Below are 9,938 nucleotides of genomic sequence, written 5' to 3'. Positions count from 1 at the left end.
TGGAGCGGGCCGAGGAAGAGCTTAGCCGAGTGAAGAAGCAACTGGAAGACAAGAAAGGTATGTAATGACCTTCTGTATAGCAGAAAGGGTGAATGATTTGTGTTTGACCAAGGTGCCATGATGTTTGTAGGAGAGGCGACCGAGGTGGAGGCCCTCAAGAAGGCGCTGGCCGAGGCCCAAAAGAAAGCGGCAAAGGATCAAGCCGCCCATGAAAAACACGAGGCCACGGTTGTTGAGGTCCAGCAGGAACTCCAGGACGTCGTGAAGAAACGCGAGTCCTTGGAGCTCAATATTGCGGATCAAGAGACCGAACTCGCCAAGGCTCGCCAAAGCGCACAAGATGCCCGGGTTGAAGCCCAGGGCACCCTCCAGGAAATCCAAGAGGCCAGAAAAATTGCGGCGGGTAAGGCCTTCATTATGCAGAGAAAATATGTGAAGAAGGGGTATCTCTTACTAACCCGGATTTGGAGTTCTCCAGGAGCGTTTGCGGATTTACCGCGCAGTGTTGCCGATGCTGCGGAGTTCTTCCGAGCCTAAGAGGGGAGCTCGACGGAGAAGCTGTTCTGGTCGCAATACCTTGCGCCCGAAGATCCGGTGCCCTTTAGCGATCAGCTAAAACAGCTGGTCGAACTACATAGGGTGGCCGAACTAGCCATGAAGCATTTAATAATCCGGCTATGGCCTGCCGAAGCCATACCCAGCAGCTACTTCGGGCTCGTGAAGCAGCTGGTCAATGCATGCTCCCGGCTTGACGTCATCAAGCGGTCTGTCTGCATCGACGGTGCGCGGATGGCCTTCGCCCGTGTAAAGGTGCAATGGGCGAAGATGAACGCCGTCAAGCTCGCGACCGAGGGACCACCCGAGGGCAAGGAGCACCGCACGCCCGAGCGATATTTTGACGATGTCCTGGAGGGATCCCGCATTGTAGTGGAGCAATGTGCTACATACATTATTTTTGAATGAATACATTCATGTTTATCCTGTCCTGTAGAATGAAACAGAGCTGATATGTAATATAATGCTTGTTTATTTTTTGAAATTTTACCTCCTGTGCGGCCGTTTTTATTAAATCTGAGAGTTGGCCAATCGTCGGCTTCACCCCCACGTAGGTAGTACGGAGGTGTTCGGGATGGAATCTAAACACTCTTGATCTGAAGGTTTTGGTCCTTGAAGGAGGTGTTAGCGCAATGAACCAGGCAATTGGACTATGTGGCTTTATCACCCTCACTTAGCCATAGGAGCTTGACAATAGAAATTTAGGCGCAGCCCCTAGTATTCGTGAGTCCGAACTAGGGTGTTGTAAACACCTGATCGGGTAAAGACCGATTCGTCGAATAATGCGGAAAAAATCACAAAAGATTTGTAAGCTCCGAACAGCTGACCGGCTCACGCCACATCATGACAGTCAGTTTTCGGCTTTCTCTACTGAGGTGCTCATCCGGATAAACCAGGAAAACATCATAGTAGTTCTCCCTTTACTACCCTAGCCGATATAGCGGAACGTAAGGTAGTAAGCACAGGAGCCGGGCAACCCAACTATTGACCAAAGACATGGTTTGGAGCAAATGCATATAATGCTGAATTCGGGGTGCCGAACTGGTCAGATCACGGGTTCCGGCAAAACCCTCAAGGTTCGAACACTGGGGTGCGCACGAAGATCTCTCTCTCCCTCGATGGCTCGCTCGCTCAAGGATCGCATGGCCTAGCTCGACGAACTCGCAACACAAGAGACATGAGATTTATACTGGTTCGGGCCACCGTTGTGGTGTAATACCCTACTCCAGTGTGGTGTGGTGGATTGTCTCTTGGGTTGAGGATGAACAGTACAAGGGGAAGAACAACCTCCTGAGGTGAGGTGTTCTTGTGCTTGGTGGATGTGAGGATGATCTGGTTCAGTTCCCTCCTACGGTGGTGGTTAGTCCTATTTATAGAGGCCTCGGTCCTCTTCCCAAATATTGAGCGGGAAGGGATCCCACAACGGCCAGTTTGAAGGGGTACAACTAGTATAAGCTATCCTGACAAAAGTAGTCTTCGTCTGCCAAAGGCTCTGGTGGTGACGCCGTCTTGGGCTCCACGGTGACCTCCGTCCTACCGTCCTGCTGGTCTTGGTCTCATTGCACCGATATGGAAACCCTTGCCTGATGCCTTGGGAATCCTCGCCTGCGCTTTCCTCTTTAGCACCAAGGAGGAAACAAGGACACTGCACGCGCGGGCGCCCGCCTGGCCTTGGTCGTCATGGCTTACGTCGTTGCGAGGTTCGCCTTGCCTTGATCTCTCCGCCCCTCGCGAGCCAGCCTGGTGAGGCCGCCCCTGAGGAGGTCTTGTGTCATCCGCCTCGCGAGGCTTGGCCCCTCGCGAGGGTCTTGAGTATTTGCTGGTGAAGATGCGCTGTACGGGCCCGCTGGTGGAGCCACGCCGTGGGCCGTAGGCAGGAAAGTCTGGGGACACCCGTTCCCAGAACACCGACAGTAGCCCCCGGGCCCAAGGCGCGCTCGGACTTGGCTTCGGGGCAAAGCCAAGTGGCAAGTGCGGAGCGCCGCGGGCCCCAACAGCCTGCGGCCTTGGTCGACGCATGGCGATTGATTGGACGTGGGCGTCTCCGCTTCCCCACGCTGCCTCGGCAACTGCCCGACTTGACGAGTCCCTGCTGTGTGCAAAAAGAGTTATCATTACCTGCGATCGTGGAGGTCGATTATTGGCCTCCCTTGGGCTATAAATGAGGAGGGAGGCGGAGCCCCCGTTGCTCATCTCTTCTTGCTCCGCCCACTTCTTGTTCCTCGCTCCTTAGCTAGCAGCGATTCCCATGGCGCCTACGAAGAGGTTCTCGGCCGCGGGGAAGGGGAAGGCTCGCCGAGAGGGGCCCGGATCCCCGCCGCCCAAGCGTGGGCGCGGCCGTCCCCGCAAGCACGCCGCGACCCCCGCCGCGGCTCCTCACTACCGCGGCAGTGTGTCTTCTCGGGGTGAGGCTCGTCTAGATCGTGGAAGCCCTGTCATTGAGGGGAGGCGCGCCATGGTCGCACGGCCTCCTCGGCCATGCTTTCACTCGGCGGAGGTGCTGCCAGAGTTCGTCGTTTGGTCGGAGAATCCGGCCAGCACCTGGCTTCAGCTCTCGCACTTCTTCGCCAGCGAGCTGCCGGCCCCAGGTCCAGGCGGGCTCTGGCTGCAGGCGGACGGCTGCTGCAGCCAAGCTTCGTGCGCGGTCGAGGTCTCCGTTGCTGGCAACATGGCTCTGTCCCGCAGATGGCAGACGTTTGTCCGCGCGCGTGGCCTGGGCAGGCGGTGCACCCTCCACTTCAAATACGACGGCAACGCGACCCTCTACGTGAGGGTGTTCGGAGAAGACGGCCGTTGCGTCGGGTGCTGCCCCGAGGACAATGACGGCGACGAGGTGCTGGCCTTGGCGACGGTCGAGATGGGTGCGAGGACGACCTCGTGCCCAGCTACGGTGGTTCTCCCTCCGGCGACAGCTCCAGCAGCGGCGGCTATGACTAGCCGCCACACCGCCGCGCTTGCTTCGAAGGTGGTAGCGGGTCGTCTCGCCGTCGCGCCTCAGTGAGGCACGAGGAAGGGTCCGGCTGAGCTCAGGAGAGCGCCACGGGTCCGGCCTTGCGAGCCGCTGCAGAGGAATGCGTCACTTTTGCTTTGTTCTTACTTTTCTTCCTGCATTAAGAGAGAGACGAGTATGGGGCTCCGCTGGGGGGGGGGGGTGCAACAAACTATGATTTCCAAGTTGTTATGCTATGTTTATCGTTCCTGTGTTGTGTCACAGTATCAATGTCTTATACAGGCATGTAGGAATAACTTAGCTTGACACGCTTGAAGTAGTTTCCGCCTCACGAGGTGCGCGTTCCTCAGTTCCTGGCGAGGCGTTTAGAAACTGCAAAAAAAAATTTAGTTAGGGGATTCGGAGCCCTGGTTGCAGGCGCCGCCAGCCATGACCCAGCGCCTCGCATCGCGGTACCAGAGGGGCACAGATTAAGAGAGGAGCGCCAGCTTGCAGCTCGAACGAGAGTGCCACGCGAAAAAAGAAGCAAGACGCTCACGAGGGCACCTGTCCAGCCCCCTCGCGAGGGACACGAGAGGGAGTACAGGTCAAACAGAGAACCGAAGGCAAAAACAGAGGCAGAAGGCGATGGAACAAGACCGGCAAGGAACACCAGAAAGCAAATTTCGATTAAAGACGGGCAAGCCAACTATGGAAAGCAAATGAAAAGCCACGTCCGGCACCTATTCTAGTCTTCTTGTCTTCTCACCAGCGCGGAGCTAAGTGCTCCCACTAGGACGTGGGAGGGAGCCCCAGAGGCCCAAGGGTGGCACTCCTGAGACTCCGGGGCGTGTATAGCCCCACTCATTATTACGTGAGAGTGTCACGAGCGGAGACCTTCACAAGCACTGGGCCTTCTTCACATGTGCTGGGCCTTTCTTCATGGGTAGAACTTCCGGAGGTGCTGGATGTTCCAGGCGTTCTGGATGGGGATCCTGTCCTGCGTCTCCAGGCGCGCGGCGCCAGGCCTGGAGACATGGGCGACCCGAAACGGGCCCTCCCACATGGGCGAGAGCTTGTGCAGCCCTTCCCTGGAGAGCACCCACCTCAGAACGAGATCACCCACCTCGAGCGTCCTGAAGCGGACGCTGCGGCAGTGGTACCACCGCAGCGCCTGCTGGTACCTCGCAGCTCAGAGCGAGGCTTCACGGCGGCGTTCCTCCCCCAGCACGAGATCCATCCCCCGCGTGGTGTCCTGCTGCAATCCATCGAACGCCAGGACCCATTCGGAGCGAAGCCTGACGTCGTGTGGGAGAACCGCTTTTGCTCCGTAGACGAGGAAAGAACGGTGTCTCGCCTGTCGGCTTGGTGGCGGTGGTGCGGATGGACCATAGCACAAACTGGAGCTCATCGTGCCAGCCCCTGCCGCAGGGCTCGAGCTTCTTCTTGAAGGTCCTGGTCTTGAGGCCCTTCAAGACTTCCACGTTGGAGCGTTCGGCTTGGCCATTGCTCATGGGGTGTGCCACAGAAGCGTAGCAGATCTGCGTTCCAAGGTTAGCACAATATGTTTTGAAGAGATTGCTAGTGAACTGTGAGCCGTTGTCGGTGATGATGCGGTTGGGGACCCCAAACCGGCTCACGAGACCTTTGATGAACTTGACCACGGAGCCAGCCGGGATGGTGCGGATGGCTTCCACCTCCGACCACTTGGTAAACTTGTCGATGGCAACGTAGAGGTAGCGGTAGCCCCCAGGCGCTTGAGGGAACAGGCCCAAGATATCCAGCCCCCAGACCGCGAATGGACATGAGAGTGGGATGGTCTGGAGGCCCTGAGCCAGCAGATGGATCTGCTTGGCGTGGAACTGACAGGCCTCGCAGGACTTCACCAGCTCAGTCGCGTCGTTGAGTGTCGTGGGCTAGTAGAATCCGTTGTGAAACACCTTGCCGATGAGGGTCCGTGACGACGAGTGGTGCCCGCAGTCCCCGCCATGTATGTCGGCGAGCAACTCTTTCCCCTGCTCCCTAGAGATGCAACGCAGGGAAACGTCATTTGGCCGTTTCCTCTATAACTCACCGTCCCGGATGCAGTATACCGTGGCCTATCGGGCTACACGCTCCGCGTCCTCCTCCTTCTCTGGCAGCGTCCCTTGCGTGAGGTACTCCTTGAATTCCCTGGTCCAACACCCCTCCTGAGGCTCGAGCGCCAAGAGTAAGCGCGCTCCCGAGGTTGGGCCGCATGTCACAGCCCTAGAATACCTGAGTGAAATAGTTGCATCTGCACTCATGCATCATGTCTAAAATTTCTGAAAGTTGAATTGAGGTTAGTTGAAACCCTCGGAAATCACTTCAAAAATAATCAACATCAAAATCTTTTCAAGGAAGTCCAAGAAAATGTTCCTCTTAGTCTCTGAAAATATTGGCAAGAGGTAAAACTCAAAACAATATTCTTGGAATCTTAGAGATATTTATTTTGGGCCTTTGAATTAAATCAATAACATATTTGAGTTGAATTTATTTCTGTTATATAAGAAATAAAGTTCAAGTATTTTTGTAAGTTTGCATGTGACCTTGGACTAGCTCCCTGAGCTCACATAAATTTTTTACAGAAAGTTTTAAAATGGTTTGGTTTGTAAATCAAATCAAAACAAAGAAAGAAAAATAGAAAACAGAAACAAATAAAAGACAAAGAGAGAAGTTACCTGGCCACCTACCTGGCACAGCCCACCTGGCAGCCCGTCTGGCTGGCCCAGCCCACCAGGGGCAGGGAGGTCTTCTTCCTCCCGCCAGTCGGATGCACAGCGTGTGCCCGACGCCCGCGCGGCCACCGCACGCCACCTCCTGCTTGCCGCCGAGTCCCTGGACGCGTGGATGAACACCCGGTGCCCTCCCGATCCGCCCGACCTCTCTTACTCTCCTCTGCTCTCTTCCTCGTCGTTCCCCACCTCACCGAACGCGCCCGCCGCCGCCGACGAGTACCATCGCGCCCTGAGCCACTGCCTCTCCTCGCCGATGCGGTCAGAAGCTTCGCCTCGACCCCCTCTTCCTCCCCACCGAGCCACGCCCCGCCGGAAGCCCTGCAGTGTCATCCCCGACCTCGTCTTCAACCTCTGGTCGCCGGCGAACTCACCGGGGATTCGCGAGCTCCAGTCCCTCCCCGGCCTCGCGCGTTGCCTCTGCTGGATTCACCATGAGCCCCTGCCCCTTTCCCCTCTCTTCCTCGTCGTTGCCCACCTCCCCGTGCTCGTCCGCGCCTTCTAACCACCGTGGTCATCGGAGCCGATAGCTCCTCGCCGCCGGCCATGTCGCCACCGCAGCTACGGCCCTGCAAGCACGCGTCCAAGCTCACCACTGAACTCACCGCACCCCCACGAGCCTAACGCGCCCATCCGCGGCTCCTGCCATGCCCTGCATCGTCATTTCCGTCGACGCCCGAAGTCCGGCGACCGCAAATGAGCTCGCCACCGTTGGCTCCGGCCACCCCAGCACCTCCCACCGCCACCGTTCGACGCACGCCACTCCGCTCGTCCGAACGCAACAAGACGCGCCTGAATTGGTGCCCTGTGGCTCAATTCCGACGCCCTCCACCGCGTCTGGCCTCGCCGGTGTCGAGTCGCCGGTGGGTTTGACCCCGCTGGCCCGGGTTGACCCTGGTTTGACCTCCCCTGGGTCCTGACGTGTGGGCCCAGGCCCCTGTTTAATTAGTGTTAGGTTTAATTAGTGTTAATTAACTTAGTTAACCCACTGACTCGCTGACATGTGGGCCCAACCCTGCTGACATTTTAGTTAGTGTTAGCTTAGCGCTAATTAATTCAGTTAACTAACTTGGTCACTAACCAGCGGGCCCCACTGGTCAGGTTTGACCTGGACCGGGTCAGTTGACCTGCTGAGGTCAGCATGACGCAATGCTGACGCAGTAATAGGCTTTTCTGGATTTATTCGTATTTAGGAAATTTCAGAAAAATAGTGCTAACTTCTAAAAATCATAGAAAATAATCTATAACTCAGAATGAAATAAATTATATATGAAAAATGATCAGAAAAATCCAATCTATCCATCTGTACAGGTTTCATGCATGTTTTAACAACTTAACCTTGCTGTTTCGATCAAAACATGATAATGCACTTTATAAATTCTTAGTTTGAATTTGAATTTGAACCTTTGGTTCAAATCAACTCAAACCCTTCTGTTCTTAGCTGCATTAGCTCAAATCACAGCATATTGACATGTCATGATCATGCATCATATTGTGCATTGCATTGATTGTGTTCTTTTTGTGTTTGCCGGTGGTTGTTCCCCCTCGCTAGACGTACGTTGCGACGATGAGTTCGATGACATCGATGAAGAGCTATATCATCTTCAGAAGTGCCAGGCAAGCAAAACCCCTTGTTCATTCCGATACAATCCCACTCTCTCGCTTCTGCTCTCTTTTACTGCATTAGGGCAACAACGATTCAACTGTTACTTGCTGCGGTAGTTGAACCCCTTATCCTCTGTATGACCTGTCATTGCCACAGTAAATAGATGAAACCCACTAGCATGAGTAGGAGTTGTTTGAGCCCTGATGTGCCTACTCATTCATGCTTGTTTGTCGTGCCTGCTATTGCTTAGAGTTGTGTCAGGTCTGATTCATCGGGAATGAATCGGAGGTGTGTGAACATGTCCTACTATTGTGAGCTAAGTGTGTGAACAAGATTTGTTAAAGGTATCGATGAGAGGCCATGTAGGAGTACATGGTGGGTTGTTTCATTGAAACCGTCCTTAAGCACTGAGATCTGTATGTGTGATTTAAGATTCAGCTACTACCATGCATTGGGCCCGAAACCAATGGACCCTCTCGGCTTCTTATCCACCCTTGTCCTCTGTCCAGGAGTTGCAAGTAGTTTCTGGTGTTTGTAGTATGCTGGAGGCCGTGCGCAGCGCTGACCCGAGGGGTGGGCTGTTATGCGGTAGGCACGTGGCACTGTGTGGCGGGCGCCCGTTTGGTGTCTCGGGAACCCTGCTCACATCGTTCGGGGCCGTATGTGGAAACTTCGGCCGGACTCCCTGCGGATGGAAGCTGAATAGGCGATAAACCTCGACTAGAGATTTGAGTGTTTAGGTAGGCCGTGGCCGACACCCTCGCCAGGCTTCCGCTTGAAGGTTGCCGAGATACATGACGTGTACATGGCGGTAAGTGGCGATAGTGTAACACCCCGTATGTAACTTTCCATATTTGTAACTCCGACTCTTGCCATTTCCGGCTATGTGTTATGATTTTCCCTCCGTGGTCGGGTTTTGTCTTTCGTTGTGTATTTTTTCATGTCATGCATTTTCATATCATGTCATCATGTGCATTGCATTCGCATACGTGTTCGTCTCATGCATCCGAGCATTTTCCCCGTTGTCCGTTTTCCAATCCGGCGCTCCTATCTCCTCCGGTGCACCCCTCTAGTTTTCTTTCGTGTGCGTGTGTCAAACTTTCTCGGAATGGACCGAGGCTTGTCAAGTGGCCTTAATATACCTCCCGGAGACTACCGGTCAAGTTTCGTTCCATTCGGAGGTCGTTTGGTACTCCAACGGTTAACCGGGCATCCGCAAAGTCCATTTGAGTGTCCAGCAAAACCCCCCGCCAAAACCAGCCCAAAACCCACCAAACTCTCTTCCATGCTCTAGGTCGTTCGATCACGATCGTGTGGGTGAAAACCGCACCTCATTTGGAGCCTCCTAGCTCCCTCTACCTATTTATATGTGGGCATCCCGAAAAATGAAATCGCAGTCTAACCCTAGAGTCTTCCACCTCGCGCCGCCGGACACGTCCGCCCGCGCCGGCCCGCCTGGCCCGTCGCGGGCCCGCCGGCCCGCATCGCCGCCGCACGCGCCGCGCGCGCTCGCCGCCGACTCGCCTCCCGCGCCGGCCGCCGCCGGCCCGCATCGCCGCCGCCGCCGCCTCCGCCCGGAGCTGCGCCGCCCCGCCGCCGGCCGGCTCCGCCGCCGCTCGCCGCCCGCCGCCGCTCGCCCTCCCCGTCGGCGCCGCGCCACCGCCGGCCCCGCCGGCCATCTCCTCCTCCTCCGGTCGCTCAGCCCGAGCCCGAGCACGAGCCGGCCGATCCGATCTGCATTGTACGTGCCCGTTGACTTTCTCGCCCCCCCTTTTTTTCTCCAAGTCCTGGAAAATCTTCAGCAAGTGCCTCTGTTCGTATAGCTATAACTCTGTGCATTTAGCTCCGATTCGCGCCTGTAATATGTCAAATTGTTCGCCTCATGATGCTCTTCATTTTGTTCAATTGCACCATGTTCATTATAGGTCATCTTCATGCCCAAATCTTCGTTGGAAGAGGGCTAGTTGCTGTTAATCTCTGGTTCTTATCAGAATTTGGAGATTTGTCATTTTTGTATCATTTATTCTGTGCATCTTTTGAGCATGAGGTCTACACGTGTTTTGAAGTATGCCATGCCATCTTTCCAGTGGTGTAG

The sequence above is a fragment of the Aegilops tauschii genome, chromosome 7, assembly GCF_002575655.3.
Source record: "Aegilops tauschii subsp. strangulata cultivar AL8/78 chromosome 7, Aet v6.0, whole genome shotgun sequence".
NCBI classification, from domain to species: Eukaryota; Viridiplantae; Streptophyta; class Magnoliopsida; order Poales; family Poaceae; genus Aegilops; species Aegilops tauschii.
Note: the sequence above shows the minus strand (reverse complement) of the source record.